The following is a 19,875-nucleotide window of genomic DNA, read 5'->3' on the forward strand; positions in this document are numbered from 1 at the left end:
TCACCGAGAACCAGCTGAATTTCTCGAATAGTGTCCACTCAGATATCCCTCACAGGTCCTGAAAAAATTTTGATAAAGCAACGCGCGCCGTCTCCAGCAGCGTCTCAGACAAAGGATTTCAGCCGAGAGAGCTGGACCAGTGCTCACTCAAAGCCTGCCCACAGGCGAATGACATCACCGACACGCGTGAAAAACTCACGCATGCGCACAAGGGTTCAAGCATGTCTGGTGTAATCGCACGTGTTTCAAATCCATATAGTTTTTTTTTTTTTTTTTATAAAACTGCCGGTTAGTTTTCTAATAGACCTCGTATAAAATAAAACCATTTCTGTGCATAGTCATCCATAAAATTTGGCTAGAATAGAGATGGTAAAATTGAAGGACACAGATTCATTGTTAGCAGCTTTAATCCCGGCAGCTCGCAGGGTTAAAAGTACGACAATAGACTGGAAGGAAAAGCAAGAAAAGATTAGAAGAGAGGAATGGATAAGGAAGAGTATAAAAGACAAGCCAAGCAGCGTAAATAAATGTTTTGAGAATTGTTGTGTTTATGAACACTAAACCTATTTCCTGGGAGTCCCTGTTGTGTATTTGTTGTTGTAGGACTTTAAAATGTCCGGTGTGTATGTTTATTTATTTGAGTTATTTTAAATTAAACCTTTTTTTTTTTTTTTTTACTATACTGCAAAGTAAAATGATACAAAAATGCTTTAAAATTGGAGTCAGAAATCTCTGATTGCTCTTGTTCTTTATTTAAGATACCTTGTTCTTAAAAGTGGATCTCTTGGATTTTTAAGATTGCGTACCTGGGGTTGAAAGGTGCCACAAAAAAAATTTTGTGCTCTGCTGCGGCTACAATGCCGCAAGTATTCACAAATGTCACCTTACTAAACAGTTACACAAACGTCCAATTCCACAAACACCCCGATCCTTCTACAAAAAGTGACCCATACACAAGCGTTACTGTTAGCAAACAGTTCTGTGTAGTGACTGCTGACATCTTGTCATTTATTGAAATATTTCAGCTAAAGAATGAAAGAATGTCTGTATTTTTTTTTTTTTTTTCGGAATAGTTTTTAAAAAAGGTTCACATTTGTGCCACCAAATTTATGTGTTGGGTGACCTGTGTGGCTAGTGCTAAAAATATTAGGACCTATCCCTGATTGAACTATTAGGGAAACTGCTACAACACATCACAGCTGAACATCCCACATATCCTGTTTTTTCTACTTTGTCACACAGTTATGTTGTTTTACTGCAGGAAGCGGTTTCTCAAGAGACAGCACTTTTAAAGTTTTTCCCGGCTTCTGTTTCTGCACTTGTGTTCACTGAAACTGCAGTTTAAATTCTCATGTTCGTTCTGCGTCTCTTTCAAGCTTTTAGCTTTTTAACTTGTGTGTCGCTTTGGATGAAAACATCTGCCAACTGGATAAATGTTAACCACACAGGCACAAACCTTTTCAACTCTCCAAGATGCTTTGAGAAGCTTATCGTCACTTACATACCACACTGGAGAAGTGTGGCTTTTACACACACACATGCACACGCACACAATACATATAATCTGTTTTCCTTTGGAGTGATAAACTCAATAGTTTTTTTGGTGTTTGTTTTTGGTGAGAACTACATTTCTCATCTTTATTTTGTGAAAGGAGCGACAGTCTTATTTTGTGAAATTAGTGTTTACTTTTTTATTTTTTACAAAAGATTAGCAGTATGTATTTGCACAAATCTGTACAATTCAATTATTCGTACATTCACTTACAGTGAAGAAGTCAGTTGTTTATCTATTTGTATTAATTAATGATTCTGCAGAGTAAGTCACAGAGAGGGAAGATAAGGACTATTAATGCTGTGAGGAGGATGTTGAACATGATAATGCAAATAAAGTTTTATGTTTTTCCTTTGGGTGATCTCATGATGCTAGTCACGTCTCCAATTTAACCAAGTTGATACCCACAGCTATAGGAAGTGCCACTGAAAATAATCCAGTATAACCATTATTATCCTCTCTGGTCAGAAGGAGGATATACAAGTACACTCAGTCTTGTGTCCATCGGTATGTCAGGCACACTTTCTTCTGCCCACGGTAATGAACAAAATTTCGGATGCTCACCATCTTTGATCTGGGTGTCATAAATGAGTGTATCTCACTTTAGGTTGAATGGATTACAGTCATGTTTCGTCAAGATTCCCTTTCGTTTTTCTTTTTTTAAGCAGACTGTACTACCCTGATCCCCATCCAGTCCATGGGATCCAGCTGATGAGAGTTGGAAAGTTGCAGCATTATCTGGACCGCATCAAGGATGCTTTAGAAACCTTCAAAAAGGTAGGTGAGTGTGTGGGCTCTGCCTTCGTGGTCTGTACTGCACAGTCTAAAGGGCATTGCACGAGTATCCATTCCAGTTAGGGGGCATCCAACGTCACTTTGCTATTTAGAAGACACGGAATCTGAGCACAAACTGAGTGTACACAATGAAAAGTGTATTTATTCTCTTAATCATGGGGCCCTGAGATAGACAGGCATCCTGTCCAGGGTGTACCCCGTCTCTCGCCCTATGACTGCTGGGATAGGCACCAGCCCCCCTCTGACCCTTAATTGGTGTAAGCAGGTACAGTGAATGAATGAATGAATTAATCATGGGTGTGTTTTGAGAACATGAATTAAACCAATCAGTCTGTCATCCGTCATTACCTTTGAATGGTGGGGTGCTAATGCACATCCCTGTGACTACAAGCTGAGTGCACGTGTGTCACAAACCTGCTTATGTAGGTTTTATGAATATCACGCCATTTAAATAGCAGAAAAACTCTGTGCTTGACTTTAGACCAGGTTTTTGGTGGTCCACAACAGTATTGCATCTTCATTGCACCTAACACGCTTAATTTTAAGACCAACTCGCCAGTTGGTGCATGGATGAGCACTAGTACAATTGGTACTTGCACAAAGTGGACATGAAAATGACAGCTGTGTATTTGTGCAAAGGTGTTTTCAGAATGTAGCGGTAGTGCAGCTTAGATCATCCTCATGTTTGTTTATTCCTTTCCCAGGCCTATCGAATCATAACCCTCTCCCATGGTGATGATCACCCCCTGACCTCTGACCTGCTGAGGAGGATGAAAGAATGCCAAATTGAAATGGATCATCAAACAATGAGAAATGACTAACCTACAGCAACAACAATTCTGCTACAGGAAACTTAGATGTGATGCAGAGGTGGATTTTATAAATGCTGACTTCTAAAACATGAACAGCATGCCCCCTCCATTTAATCTATAAATGTTGAATTAAAATTCACATCCACAAAGGCTGGATTCACTTAATTTCAAATTCTTTATCAGTAAGAAAATTTTATTATCTGTGACCTCTTGTATTGTTGTGTGAAGAAAAGTAAAGAAATTTTAAAAGTTTGGCTTTTCTCATCTTTATCTTTGCTATAATGAACCGGCACCTTGTTTTACTGTACACTGGAGGATAATTGGTAAAACAAGGCCATCATTATAAATTAAAGAAGCATAATACACACACACATACATTAGGGATGCACCAATACCACTTTTTCCCCACACTGAGTACAAGTACGAGTACTTACATTTGGGTACTTGTCGATACTGAGTACCAATATGAATACTTAATGCAACCATTACAATTTCATGATGACTTTGAAAATGTTTTATTCATCAAGTTGTTCCTTACTTTTTGACTGCATCTGATACCAATATTATTAGCTTTGTTTTATTTACAAACATGTAACTTCACTTTTTGTCAACAACATATTGTCCTTTAGCATTAACCGTGTGTTTCTTAACAAACATGGCACCGCCAGACATCTCACTGAAATGCTTCAACACTACAAAATATACAACACCAATAACTGAACTAAAACTGTCCATCACTAACTTTACTTATGTCTGTGAGTACGAGTGTTGCCACAGTTACTTTGAAAAAGTAATCCAATTACTGATTACTCCTTGAAAAAGTAACTTAGTTACTTTACTAATTACTCAATTTTTAAAAGTAACTAAGTTAGATTACTAGTTACTTTCAGCAGCTGGGGAGGGGATGATGGTCTAGTGGTTAAGGTGTTGGGCTTGAGTCCAGAAGATCATGGGTTCAACTCCCTGCCTGACTGAAAAATCACTAAGGGCCCTTGGGCAAGGCCTTTAATCCCCTATTGCTCCCGGTGTGTAGTGAGCGCCTTGTATGGCAGCACCTTGACATCGGGGTGAATGTGAGGCATAATTGTAAAGCGCTGTGAGCGTCTGATGCAGATGGAAAAGCGCTATATAAATGCAGTCCATTAAATTCTTTCTAACATTTAAATTCTTTCTAAACATTTAAGTTGTTGAAACTATTATTATTATTATTATTATTATTAGGAGAATTAGTAATAGTATGAAAAAATGTCTTCAAAAGTGAACCTTTAATCTTCAGCTGTTGTGGGGAGCCGCATCTCTCCCCCCGCCCACGCTCCTTTCCCACATGGATTCGCCCCTGACTTGCTATTTGAGCAGGAAGAATGGATAACGTTTATTTATTCAGAAAACACGACCAGATTGACAGATAAGCAAGTTTTATCAGTGTGTTTTAGGTCATGTCATCCTTGCATTTTGGTGGAAAAAAGCGTTAGTATTTGCTTGTCGCGGATCAGCTGTTTTTAACAAGGACACGCACAGAGCGGCAGAGTTTTAAAGAAAAAAAAGCATAAAAATGTCTTTGTAAAACCATAGCTCTGAGCATCACCGCACTTTGAGAGACAACTGTCCTTCAAGTCGGAGCTGAGCTGCACAGTGGATGCGGCTCTGTGCAGCAGCTCACTGAAAGTGGGCAGTTCTGATCTTTTCTGCATCTCGTCAGGACACCTGTTTTAAAGCTGCGATCGACCCACAATACAAAAATAATAGTAACGCACAGTGACTCAGAGAAGTAACTTTAATCTGATTACTGATTTGGAAAGATTAACAAGTTAGATTATTCGTTACTGGAAAAAGCGGTCAGATTAGAGTAAAGCCTGGGTCCCACCGAATAATGAAGGATGAATAATGAGCATGTTTTCTTTGCTACGAGAAGGTTTCTTCAACTGTTGTGGGAGTTTCATGGCTCTGAGTGGCTCTTAGAGGCATTATCTTCAGTTAAGGAGGCTCCTCTCCTCTTATCCGTGCGCCTGGCAGTTACGCAGGACCTGAGAGGCTATTTTTTGAGCGGCTCTCCTCTTGCACACACAATTCCACCTGCTCTGTGCGCTGGATGCTGTATATAAAATAATTTTTTGTAGCGAATTAATCATTTTCTGCCAAACATTGGATGCTGAAAACACCTTTAATTGCTTCTCTAATCAGAGAGGACTGTTTCATCTGGACTCTTTTTTTCCTCTCTTTCCTGCTCCATGTGGAATGTATTTTGAAACAGCTTAAGGTAACTATTTTTAATGTTTTTATAGCTTGATGAAACAGTTCCTACCTGTAAAAGTATGTCTATGCTTGATTTAATATCTTGTTAATGGATCACATGAGCTCCGCTGTGTGTGCACTGCGCACTGATCCAAACGAGCATTTAGGCAGAACACCAGCTCACAAAAGAGTGATTTTTCAGTCAATATTGGACGAACACACAGTTAAAATTTGGATGACTGCGTGAAGTGGATGTGTGTTTAAAGCCGCGGAAGAAATAAGCTGCTAAAAACAGCGCGGGAGCTGTGTGACAACACAGAAGGAGAAGCGCACAAAAGACCGATTTTAAAGACATAACACAAAGTTAAAAGTTGTATCATGGTGACTTGTAAGCTGCAGAAGAAATAAAGATATATATATATATATACACGAGGTCTGTTAGAAAAGTATCATTTTTCGCAGTCCAGCATGTCCTGTGAGACTTCAACACGGAGGCGCTTTTGCTCCATCGGCAGCTTCATGCCGAAGCCATCGGCATGATTTTTGCTGCAACTCTTTTCATGGCCAAGTCTTCTGTCACAGTGGAATGTGCCGAAAAAGTGCTGATGTCCACCTCTTCCGCAATTTCTCAGATAGTCACACGACGGCCCCACATCACCACAGCGTTCACTTTGGAATTGATCTGGTCATTTCAGCGTGTTGATGACTGACCGGAGCGTGGTGGATCATCACCGAAAGCCGTCTTAATAATCCGAATGGTTTCCACCTGGCTGTCGTCCAGTTTCTGGCAAAATTTGATGCAGTCCCGCTGCTGCAGTCGTTCCGCTATTTTCCTTGCAAAGAAAATCCGACGAGAGACTTCACCCATCTGCACACAAAGGCTGCTTACAAGCAAATGACGCAATCGACAGGCGTGAAAAAAATTCACGCATGCGCACGAAGGTTCAAGGTTGGCTCATGCAAGCACACGTGATTCAAATCCATCAGGTTTTTTATTTTGTTTTTTTGTTTTTTTTTGCAAAAAATAAAAAGGTCAGATACTTTTCTACCAGACCTCGTGTATATATATATATATATATATATATATATATATATATATATATATATATAATATATATAATATATATATATATAACTCAGCCACATGGGGTGTGCAGCCAGTACATTCTGAGTGCCGGTCCCAAGTCCGGATAAATGAGGAGGGTTGCGTCAGGAAGGGCATCCGGCGTAAAACAAGCCAACCCAACTATGCAGACTAAGAATCGAATTTACATACCGGATCGGTCGCAGCCCGGGTTAAGAACGTCCGCCACCGGTGCTGTTGCCCAACAGGGTGCCGGTGGTCATTGAGCCACTGCTGGGCGAAGACGACGAAGAAGAGGAGGCGAACGTTTCCACAAACAGCGGGAGAAGAAGAAAAAGGTGGAAATGAGAGGAGGACTTTGAATGTTGGTAGTATGACTGGTAAAGGGAGAGAGCTGGCTGATATGATGGAGAGGAGAAAGGTAGACATATTGTGTGTGCAAGAGACCAAGTGGAAGGGAAGTTAAGAGCAGGAGCATCGGCGGTGGGTATAAGTTGTACCATGGTGAGGACAGGAAGAGAAATGGTGTAGGGGTCATTTTAAAGGAAGAGTATGTTAAAAGTGTGTTGGAGGTTAAGCGAGTGTCTGACAGGGTGATGAGTGTGAAGTTGGAAATTGAAGGGGTGATGGAATCATCAGTGCATATGCCCCACAGGTAGGTTGTGAGATGAAGCAGAAAGAAGATTCTGGAGTGTGTTAGATGAGGTGGTGGAGAGTGTGCCCAAGCATGAAAGAGTGGTGATAGGAGAGGACTTCAATGGGCATGTTGGTGAAGGGAACAGAGGTGATGAGGAAGTAATGGGTAGATATGGTATCAAGGATAGGAATGGGGAAGGACAGATGGTAGTTGATTTGCAAAAAGGATGGAAATGGCTGTGGTGAATACCTACTTTAAGAAAAGGAGGAGCACAGGGTAACATATAAGAGTGGAGGAAGGTGCACACCGGTGGACTACATTCTTTAGTAGGGTGCAAGCTAAAAGAAATCAGAGACTGTAAGGTGGTGGCAGGAGAGAGTGTCCGTTAGACAGCATAGGATGGGTTGTTTGTAGATGAATTTAGAGGTAAAGAAGAAGAGAGTGAGAGCTCAACACAGGATCAGATGGTGGAAGCTGAAGGAGGAAGACTGTTGTGTGACACTTTAGCGAGCAGGTGAGAGAAGCAATCGTTTTTATCTTTAAACATTGTGTAGGCCCCTACCCCATTATTTAATTGGGGCAAATTAACAGTTTTTTTGCCTAAATATAAAGCCCCCATCCACCCCTACCCCAATTCCCTGAAATGGTACAGCCCTGTTTGCGTCTTTTTCTGTTCGCTGTGTCGCCTAACCAGGGTTGCCAGATGTGCCGATTTCCAGTCCAGTAAATGCTCAAAAATGCATGGAGGCACTAAATCATGCGCAATTTGAACTGATTTTAAAATGTGTGTGGCAATTCTAACAAAAAACTCGCCTCCGTGCCATATTTTTACCCTAAACAAACCAATTGGATGGAAAAACACCAATCTTGGCAACCTCGCAGGTTGCCAGATTGGTGTTTTGTTCCTGATAGTTGTTCCTGTCTTTGGATGACCTGATCAGTGATTTGCTGCCAGGAAAGCTCGCCGTGCACTTTTGTAAAGCCTTCTTCTTTATTTATGAGCAGAATTATTTTGTTCATCGGCCATGTTTGTTTGGAACCTGCAGTTGATTTTTTTATTTTTTTTTTTTATTGTAAAGCCGTCTTATTTATTTGCATAATTATATTTGTTCATTGCTCATTGTTTGTTTGGAATCTACAGTGTTTTTTTATTTAATTTAATTCTAATGCTGCTGTTAAGAAAGTTATTTATTATTTATACATTATAAATGGTGCTGCTGTTCTTTACTGTTATTGGCTTTACTTATTATACATTGTAAATGTTCATTGCTATATGTGTATTTAATGAATTTTAATAAATAGTAACGGTTTGAGTAGAACGTTTGTTTGTTTGTGTGTGGGGGGGGGGGCCTCCCTGACCAGTTATGCGTAGGGCCTCCAAAACCTTAGCAAGCGGCCCTGTGGAAAAGCACTATATAATGCAGTCCATTACCATTACTTTGCAGGGGATTCTTGCAAATAATTAGCTTCACACAGGCGTCTTCTAACTGTCACAGCACTTACAGGTAACTCCAGACTGTCTTGATCATCTGGAGTTGATCAATGGGTGAGCCTTTGCCATTCTGGTTATTCTTCTATCCATTTTGATGATGTTTTCCGTTTTCTTCCATGCGTCTCTGTTTTTTGTTTTGTTTTGTTTTTTGTCACATTTTAAGCATTGGAGATCATTGTAGATGAACAGCCTATAATTTTTTGCACCTGCGTATAAGTTCCCCTCTCCAGTCAACTTTTAATCAAGCTACGCTGTTCTTCTGACCATGTCTTGAACGTCCCATTTCCTGCTGAAAGGAGCTGATCACTTTCCAAATTTAAAGCTTGTTGATGCAGGACGTCGGTGTAACTAGCAGAGAAGTTTCATAAGAGGTCGGGAGCGGCACATTCCACTGTTAAGGAGATTTTGTAATGAAAGACGTGCGGACGGATTCGCGCGTCAGGACGCAGCCAGTCAATGGCGAGGCAGGACAAAAAACACCTCCGTGTTGGAAACCATTTGTAAGATTCAGGCGCCTTTCAATCGCTTTTCAGTCGAGTGAGTATACAGAGAAATTGTTTAATAGCTGGGCATGTTCCAACTTGTCCTGTAGGCTTCCAACACGGAGGTGTTGTTTGTCGAGAGCCATGAGCGGCTGCGTCCTGACGCGCGAATCCGTCCGCACGTACTTTCATTGCAAAATCTCCTTTAACAGTGGAATGTGCGATAAAGTGCTGATCCCAAACTCTTATGAAACGTCTTGCTAGTTACACCGATTGTCCTGCATCAACAGAGCCTTAAATTTGGAAGTGATCAGCTCCTTTCAGCCTGTCGATGGCGCTCGGGCGCGGCGCACCCTGCAGCGCTGTGGGCCGTCCTTAAGCGGCAGTAAATCCTTAATCTCTCTGAAACCCATAAACGTTTACCGAAGCCAACTGAATCTTACAAATGGTTTCCAGCTGGTTGTCTGGCAGAGTTTCTGAAAAAATTTTAATGCAACAAAACGGCAGTCCTTCAGACAGTTCTTCTGACGATGAAAAAAACGACGAGAGGGGTCGACCAGTGCTCACACAAAGCCTGCCACAGGCGAATGACGCAACCGACAGGCGTGAAAAAACTCACGAATGCGCATGAAGGTTCAAGCTTGGCTGATGCAATCACACGTGATTCAAATCCATATGGTTTTTGAAAAAAATAAAAAAGGTCCGATACTTTTCTCACGGACCTCGTATACTCAAAACCTGGATTAATCTTTTTAGTCACATAGCACTATTATTCTGAACACTACTATATATATATATATATATATATATATATATTTGAAAGTGATCCATAATAAGCGGCCACCTCATTCTGTATGCAGAACGGCACCGCGCACAAAAGAGCGATTTTGCAGAAACAAATGGATGAACACAAGTTAAAAGTGATCACGGCTTTAAAAATGCCTGTGTTTAAGCCAGGGAAAAAGTAAAGCCAGCAAGCCATGGATGGATTTTAAGCCAGTAAGACTGCGCACAGAGGCAGCTGTCCAGAAGGACACAGCGGCGGCTCGGGCAAAGAGCGATTTTGCAGAAATAAACGGTAAGAACAAAAGTTAAAAGTGATCACTCTGTAAAAATGGATGTGTTTAAAGTCAGGGAAAAAATAAAGCCAGCAAGGCATGGATGGATTTTAAGTCAGTGAGACTGAGCACAGAGGCGGCTGTCCAGGAATGGAACAGCGGCTTGCGCGCAAAAGAGCGATTTTGCAGAAATAAATAGTCGAACACAAAGTTTGTAGTGGGATTATGATGTGTGTTTAAGCCGCAGAAGAAATAAAGCCAGCGAGCCACGGAGCCAGCGAGGACCACAGAGGCGGCTCTCCGGGAACCCGTGGTTCGGTTCTAGCTGGTCTGGTGCATTACAGGTGGACAGCAGCCTGGCGCACAGCACACAATCGTGGGACTGTACTAGAGCATCTATTTTTGGACTGCATTTAAAAAAAATGTGACATCTTAAATGCTGCTATGAATCTGTGAATTGAAACCCATATTTTAAAGGGACCAGGTGTGGGAGGGCTGGAGGTTTGGACCAAACCCATGTCTAAACATGCGCCACATGGCATTATCATGGCGCTATCACGGCACTACGTGGCTTTAAAAAAAAAAGAGAGAATTTTATTGTCATATGCACAGAAGAACATGTTCCCTGCACAATGAAACGTGTCTACTGCATTTAACCCATCCTAATTGCCAGTAGGAGCAGAAGTCGCCATTAGGGCGCCCGGGGACCAGCTCCAGATGTACATCCCTGCCTTGGTCAACAGCAGGGCTGAGCAAACCAAGACCGACCCATAACAAACGACACACACATAACACACAACACACATATCCAGCCCGGTACCTAAACATATATTGAAAACCAAAACACGAGGAAAGGAGAAAAAAAAAACCCTCATAGCCGCTGTGTTACACAGCAGCAATGAGGAAAAAATTCCCCATCAGCACAGAAAAACAATAATCACACAGACAACAAAAGCGCAGGACGACAACCGAGATTTGGAAGGTCCAGTTTATCAGAACACTCCGGAGGCAGCCTATTTGGCGCCGTCAACGGCCTTGTCCGACAATCCTGGAGGGGAGGGGCTCAGCCCTGAGCAGTCCACTGTGCACAGTCACGTCAGAGCTGGAGAAGCTGAGGGGAGGGGGATGACCAGGGAGCGAGGCTTAAGTGTTGATCTTCTGAGGAGGTTTTTATCACAGCGCCCTTGAAGTGCAGCTGTGTTGTTGGGGAGGCCAAATGAATAACCAGATTAGCAGACGCCTGAAAGATTCCACAGTTCTGAGAACAGAGTGGCTCTCAATGCATCTGAATGTAGAATTGTGTCTTCACAGACGGTCAAAGCGGGTTTCCAGAAGCTGCAATCCTACCCGAGATGTTTTCCAGCGTGCGGTTAACACCCGCCCGACTGCGCAGCCATTGCCTTCCCAATCTAATCAATCATGTAGGGCAGCCTGAAGGCCCAATCAAAGCTGCTTCACTTTCTTGATTTTTCCAGTAAACCAGCGCCATGCACGCTCCACACAGCCAGAAAGCCAGTCACCACCAAGCCGAATATATCACATCTTCGACGTCCTCACAGAAAGCATGTAAAGGCATGACCTGCCATCTCCTCCACGAGTCCATCACGTAACCCATCACATGCGTCCCGGCAAGGACAGGTCGGGTCCTCCGCACCCGAATGTCTTGTAGAAAAAACAGTGTCAATTGCGTTCAGAGACCACTTTAACAGATCCATTTTTGTCATTTTCCAGAAGAGCAAAGCTGCAGCCTCACAGACAACACGCCACAGAAGCAGGAAAGATAAGGAGGGATCGAGAAGAGAAAAGTGCGTCCGTCTTGGCCGAGTGCAAGCTGGCAAAAAAAAAAAAAAAAGTGTGGCTGATGTGAGCCATTCGAGGCTCTAATGACAAGTCGGTCGTGACTCACTAGAGGCTGCTACGTGGCACATGCGGGGTACAGAGAGGCACATAGAGGCACCTTCATAGCGGATACGTGATAGATGAAAACGTGGGTCGTTCTTCGAATAATTGCTGACATGCCCATGCGTGGTTCATTATTCATCCTTCATTATTCAGTGGGACCCAGGCTTAAGTGGTGTCACTGGAGACAGCTTTGTGTATTTCCAGCATTATTTCCATATAACAGTACAGGTAATCGTTCGTCAGAGACATGAATGAGCATGTTGATAGCCCGCGCAGGTGACCTTTGTTTGCCTGGATACACACTGCACTTCTTGTGTGTTGTAGCGGCAAAGCTCCACCTTTAACACACAAATTCACCATAAATGTCTTGCTGTGCCCCCTGCTCAGTCCGTGATTATGTTTTTCTGTCAGTCTGTTTTTATTGATTTCTTTTTATCTACTTTTTTGATCATCTCGTTTATTTTTGCTTTTGTCACAACTTGTTTCTGTTCTCCACTCCTATTGTCACATGTTGAGTTCCATTCTAGTTTCATCTTTTGATTTTCGTGTTGCTTTCTTTTCTATTTATGTTTAAGTATTAATCTGTTCTTGTTGATATTCCATGCAGGCCTGTGGTTTGATTAGGTTCTTCTCTGTCTTTTCTGTTTTATTTCTCTAGTATTAATCTTTTCCTGTGAGATCCCATGCATTCTTTGTTTCTTACACTCAACAAAAATATAAACGCAACACTTTTGGTTTTGCTCCCATTTTGTATGAGATGAACTCAAAGATCTAAAACTTTTTCCCACATACACAATATCACCATTTCCCCTCAAATATTGTTCACAAACTAGTCTAAATCTGTGATAGTGAGCACTTCTCCTTTGCTGAGATAATCCATCCACCTCACAGGTGTGCCATATCAAGATGCTGAGTAGACACCTGATTAGTGCACAGGTGTGCCTTAGACTGTCCACAATAAAAGGCCACTCTGAGAGGTGCAGTTTTATCACACAGCACAATGCCACAGATGTCGCAAGATTTGAGGGAGCGTGCAATTGGCATGCTGACAGCAGGAATGTCAACCAGAGCTGTTGCTTGTGTATTGAATGTTCATTTCTCTACCATAAGCCGTCTCCAAAGTCGTTTCAGAGAATTTGGCAGTACATCCAACCAGCCTCACAACCGCAGACCACGTGTAACCACACCAGCCCAGGACCTCCACGTCCAGCATGTTCACCTCCAAGATCGTCTGAGACCAGCCACTCGGACAGCTGCTGAAACAATCGGTTTGCATAACCAAAGAATTTCTGCACAAACTGTCAGAAACCGTCTCAGGGAAGCTCATCTGCATGCTCGTCATCCTCATCGGGGTCTCGACCTGACTCCAGTTTGTCGTCGTAACCAACTTGAGTGGCCAAATGCTCACATTCATTGGCGTTTGGCACGTTGGAGAGGTGTTCTCTTCACGGATGAATCCCGGTTCACACTGTTCAGGGCAGATGGCAGACAGCGTGTGTGGCGTCATGTGGGTGAGCGGTTTTCTGATGTCAATGTTGTGGATCGAGTGGCCCATGGTGGCGGTGGGGTTATGGTATGGGCAGGCGTCTGTTATGGACGAAGAACACAGGTGCATTTTATTGATGGCATTTTGAATGCACAGAGATACCGTGATGAGATCCTGAGGCCCATTGTTGTGCCATACATCCAAGAACATCACCTCATGTTGCAGCAGGATAATGCACGGCCCCATGTTGCAAGGATCTGTACACAATTCTTGGAAGCTGAAAATGTCCCAGTTCTTGCATGGCCGGCATACTCACCGGACATGTCACCCATTGAGCATGTTTGGGATGCTCTGGACCGGCGTATACGATAGCGTGTACCAGTTCCTGCCAATATCCAGCAACTTTGCACAGCCATTGAAGAGGAGTGGACCAACATTCCACAGGCCACAATTGACAACCTGATCAACTCTATGCGAAGGAGATGTGTTGCACTGCATGAGGCAAATGGTGGTCACACCAGATACTGACTGGTATCCCCCCCCCAATAAAACAAAACTGCACCTTTCAGAGTGGCCTTTTATTGTGGGCAGTCTAAGGCACACCTGTGCAGTAATCATGGTGTCTAATCAGCATCTTGATATGGCACACCTGTGAGGTGGTATGGATTATCTCAGCAAAGGAGAAGTGCTCACTATCACAGATTTAGACTGGTTTGTGAACAATATTTGAGGGAAATGGTGATATTGTGTATGTGGAAAAAGTTTTAGATCTTAGAGTTCATCTCATACAAAATGGGAGCAAAACCAAAAGTGTTGCGTTTATATTTTTGTTGAATGTAGTTATTCTCGGTCTTGATATTTTATTATTGTTAGTTTATGGTTATTAGTCATGTCCATGTTGTCTCTGCACTCCCTTGTCTACACTCCTCATCTCTGTTCTCATGCATTCATGCCCAGTTTCATGTGTATCTCATCTCCCTTTGATCACTGCACTCTCTTGTCCTGCACCTGCACTTCCTCATCTCTGTTGGCCACGCCCAGTTTTGTCTGTCATCTCCTCACCCACTTGTCACTGCAGTCTCTTGCCTCACACAGTGTCTCTCATCTTTGTTTGTCCACACCCTCCTCCTGCCAGATCACCACACCTGTTTCACATCACTGCCTAATTATCCTCTGCGTATTTAAGCCCTTTGAGTTTTGTGTTCTTCTTTTGTTCCTTGATGTTCTGTCTCCGTTCCAGCTCTCGTACCTTAGTTCCTACCCATAGTTGCTTGTTGCTGACCGTGCCTGTTTTTCTTGATCTCGCCTTTTCTCTCAGCCCTTGTAACTCTGTTTGCCATGCTCTTGACCTCAGCCTGTATTTTTTGACGACACCATTGTGTTACACCTGCCTGTATCTTCACCTCGCTGACTGCCTTTTTGTCTGCCAGACCCACTGCCAGAATTTTCAAAAAAGTATATCCTACCACCTGCTTGTGAGTCTGCATTTTGCCTCCTACCTTCCGCTGTGCCAGCTTCCCAGAAAACCATGACAATAAATAATACTTCTCAGTCACTAAACACAAAATCATATGTGCTTTCATTGTTTGTTTCAGCCTGCAACCTTGCCAATGCAAAATAATGTCTGCCGACAGAACTCCTGCTTTATGTATGTTAATGCCTTTGCATATCCGACTGGGTGTCAACACACCGAGATACATATTCGATCCAGACATTAAAGGTCTCTTTCATGTCCCCCCACAAACTGGGTGGCAGCAACCGCCTGTTCTCAGTCAGATACAAATGATCAATGGCAGAGATCAAAGACTGTCGCCGGAGTCGCACTGTCCTCCTTTTGTTCAATGAAACAAAGGCTCCTGCTTCATTGTTTACCAACTTGTATTATGCTGTAAAATCTGAAAATAAAGAAGGTCTATTCACTTCTAAGCTCACTCAGTGTGTTTTTCTCTCATGCTCGCCTTCCACGGCACAGATATGTAGAGGTCTTGCTCAACTGCATGCTGCTGGTCACCAGGAGCCTGGGTCCAAAGCTCCACACTGGTGCTCCACGACTTGAGCCATGAACCTCTACAGTGTTAACACAGGAACATGGGAAAACGTGCATTTATGCGGAAAGCATGACCTGATTGACAGGACAGGTTTTATCCTTGCCTTTATTTTGAGTCGTCCTCAGAAAGAGACTGAGTATAAAAGCAAAGTGTCAGTTTTTTTTTTCAACTTGCTGTGCATGTGCTGCTATTTTAGCTGTTGTTTTAGTCATGCTAACACAGCCAGAGTATGTGCACACAGTTTAAAAGAAAACAAAGCGCAAATATGTAAAACTCACCATGGATGTGCTGCTGTTTTTTGTGTTGTCATCATGCTGTTAGACACAGAGAGATGACACAGACTGCTTTTTCAACTCGGAGCTACTGCACAAAAACAACAGAAAACTCATACAGCTAATGGTGGTATATTGAAAATACGAGGACAGGGTTGCCAGTAAGCTTTCGAAACTCTAATACTGGTAGTTCAATAATAGTTTGAGCTGGTCCGTCCATCCATCCATTTTTCTATACCTGCTTACTCAAATTAAGGGTCATAGGGGGTCTGGAGCCTATCCCAGCAGTCAGAGGGCATGAGGCAGGGTACACCCTGGACAGGACGCCAGTCTGTCGCAGGGCCACATATAGACACATTCACACCTGAACACACACTATAGACCATTTAAAGGTTCCTATTCAGCTAACCTACATGTCTTTGGCTGTGGGAGGAAGCCGGAGCACCTGGAGAGAACTTTTTTGGGTAAGTTGACCATGAGGTTTCTGACATAACATATATTCATGAGTAATCTCACAGAATTCTGAGCCAACCTGGCTCTCTGTCATATCCTTGCCTTGTGCCTCTTTAATCAGAGTTTCAGCGGACTATAAAAACAAAAGGACCAAACATCATCTCCACTGCATCTGCAGCTAAAGGCTCAGATGTGTCAAACTTCACTTCAAACATATTTTTGTCATGATATTTAGTTTACTGTTTTTCATCTCAGCACTGTTGCCTCATAGCAAGAAGGTTGTGGGATCACATCCTGCCTGGGGCTTTTCTGTGTGGAGTTTGCATGTTCTCCCTGTGTTTGCGGGGGGTTTCCTCTGGGTGCTCCGGCTTCCTCCCACATTCACACATGCAGGTTAGGAGAAATGGAAAATTTAAAATTGACTGTAAATGTGTGTGCAGGTGTGCATAAGTTTGTCTGTCTATATGTATGTGGCCCTACAATAGACTGGCATCCTGTAGGGACAGGGGTGCTGGGATAGGCTCCAGCACCCCCATGACCCTTAATTGGAGTAAGTGGGTAGAGAAAATGGATGGACAGAAAGGTTACCATTAAATGTTTGTGAGAAGAAATAAAATGTAAAAATAAGTTTATACGAGTGTGTTGCTCGTGGGGATCCACATGCTCTAGATTTGGTAGTGTTTATGAAATAGGTAGCTGACATATTTCAAGAGTGGTAACAAATTGTGCAACGTTTCCATGATGAGTTCGAATGGTGTGTGAGTACAGAATGTATTTAGAACAACTCATCATTTTTTTTCCTGTTAATTATGTAATTTTTTATGTTAATTTGCTGTCTTAATGTATGTATAAATTATTGAGGTTCTTATCATATATACACACTATTATTTATTTTTACTTCTGTTTTGTCGTTCAGTTTTTAAGTTGACCACAATGGAAATAATTGTTTTTACAGTCTTGTGTCATCCATGTATTTTTAACGTATTTGCAATTATATTATGTACTTACACTGAGCTTACTAATAACATCATGCACACACAGACTCACACTTTTAATATAAACATGAATTACCACCCCCTGCTGGAATGGCGTGTTAGTCCAAATGTCATTAGCAATGTTAGCTAAAAGCTGTAGTTTCTCCAAAAATATTACGCCTATCAACATTCTGTTTTGTCAGCATTCATCCTTGACCAAAATACATAAGCATACCAAACAGCAGATATCTACTGTCCTCAGTTTGTCCATGATCGAAGTTGTATACACACACACACGCACAGAGGAGTTCTACTGCTGCAAGCAGGTGCTTCTACTTTTAGACATAAACAGAGATGTGGCAGAACAAATCAAACACAGTACATACTCATGGTACTAGCAACATGGCACTTAGCTCAGTCATAGTAACAGCAACTGACATTTAACTAAACTGAGTAAACCAACTGAACTACAAAAGCATGTAAATCAATAACACTCACAACACTGTTAAACTAACATGAACCACAACAATAGGATTCAAAGGACTCAAAAGGAGTTTATTGTCATATGCACATAGGAACATGTTCCCTGCACAATGAAATGCGTTTACTGCATTTTTACCCATCCTAATTGCCAGTTAGGAGCAGAGGTCGCCTTTTTTGGCGCCCGGGAACCAGCTCCAGATGTATATCCCTGCCCTAGGTCACGAGCAGGGCTGAGCAAACCTTGACCGGCCTCATGACACACTTAAACAACAACACACATAAGCTGGTCCGATACATGAACACATATAAAAGCACACACAAGGAAAGAATTGGGAAAAGAAAACCTCCATTGGTGCTGTGTTGAACTCACGCAGCACCACTGGAGAGGAAAAAATCCCATAGCACAGAAAAACAGTCATAACAAAAAACAATCACAACAGACGACAGCCGAGACTTGGATAACATTAATAACATACATTAACATAACAACATTAACAATAACATTTAAAACCCTAACCCTGAACTCCCATGGTGCAATGCAACACAGCATCCATTGTTTACTGGTTAGTTATAATCTGTAATTTATCAAAAAAATATTTGTCCTATCAACTTTCTGTTTTCGCAGTATTCATCCTTGACCCAAAATACATAAGCATCTCAAATGACAATGTGTCAGCTCTCCCTGGTTTCTCTGTGATTGAAGCCATACCCACGTAAGCACGAACACAGAGGCCCATTGGCTATTATAATGTAGAATTAAAGCTTAATTTTTAAAAAATGTTTTGTTTGTATACTGTTTCATAGGGTGTTTTACTAATGAGCCGACATTCACAAAACGTGATGCAAAGAAACCTGGAATTGAAGTTATGGATTGTGGATCTGCATCCATCCATCCATTAATTTTACTCAAAATTAAGGGTCATTGGGGGGAGGTGACTGGAGCCTATCCCAGCAGTCACAGGGTATGAAGCAGGGTACACCCTGGACAGGATGCCAGTCTGTTGCAGGGCCACATATACACAAACAAACACACACCTATGGACAATTTTAAAGTTTCCAGTTCACCTAACATGTATGTCTTTATATGTGGGAGGAAGTCTGAGCACCCAGAGAAAACCCACACAAACACAGGGAGAACACGCAAACTCCACACAGAAAGGCCATAGGTGTGAAGCGATCCCATGAATCAATACAATCAGTAAAAAGCAAGCAAACACTGGGGGAAGACGTAATAAAATATTTGCCAGACCATAGAGCTGTGGTCCAGGTGTGCACTGTAATGCAAATGTTTCAACATTAGGCAATGTGTCTTGGCTTCGGTGTTGTGTGAGGTTGGACGGCAGGAGAAATGAGCTCTAGCAGATGTTCAAGTTCTAGAGACCTGTGTACCTCGCTGGCTGTTTGTATTCAGGTACTTCAGCAGGGGTATCCTTCTACAACCCCAATTCCAACGAAGTTGGGACATTGTGTGAAATGTAAATAACAGAATACGATTTGCAAATCCTCTTCAAACGATATTCAATTGAGTACACCACAAAGACAAGATATTTAATGTTCAACCTGATAGACTTTTTGTTTTTGTGCAAATATTTGCTCATTTGGAAATGGATGCCTGCAACACATTTCAAAAATCTGGGATAGGGGCAACAAAAGACTGGGAAAGTTGATGAATGCCCAAAGAACACCTGTTTGGAACATTCCATAGGTGAACAGGTTCATTGGAAACAGGTGAGTGTCATGACTGGGTATAAAAGGAGCATCCCCAAAAGGCTCAGCCATTCACAAGCAAAGATGGGGTGAGTATCATCACTTTGTGAACAACTGCATGAAAAAGTAGTCCAACAGTTTAAGAACAGTGTTTGTCAACATTCAATTGCAAGGAATTTAGGGATTCCATCATCTACAGTCCATAATATAATCAGAAGATTCAGAGAATCTGGAGAACTTTCTCCACATAAGCGGCAAGGCCGAAAACCAGCATTGAATGCCTGTGACCTTCGATCTCTTAGGCGGCATTAAAAACCAACATCATTGTGTAAAGGATCTTACCACATGGGCTCAGGAACACTTCAGAAAACCATTGTCAGTTAACACAGTTCGTCGCTACATCTAC

General features: G+C 42.3%; 1 long non-coding RNA gene across 1 annotated transcript; it reads left to right on the forward strand.

Annotated features, from left to right (window-relative positions):
- The first annotated feature begins 2,182 nt into the window (after positions 1 to 2,182).
- LOC117502363 lies at positions 2,183 to 3,273 on the forward strand. Its single transcript, XR_004558279.1, has 2 exons — positions 2,183 to 2,329; positions 3,052 to 3,273. It is a non-coding gene; the product is annotated as an uncharacterized LOC117502363 (long non-coding RNA).
- The last annotated feature ends 16,602 nt before the right edge of the window (positions 3,274 to 19,875 follow it).

The sequence above is a fragment of the Thalassophryne amazonica genome, chromosome 2 (assembly GCF_902500255.1).
Source record: "Thalassophryne amazonica chromosome 2, fThaAma1.1, whole genome shotgun sequence".
NCBI classification, from domain to species: domain Eukaryota; kingdom Metazoa; phylum Chordata; class Actinopteri; order Batrachoidiformes; family Batrachoididae; genus Thalassophryne; species Thalassophryne amazonica.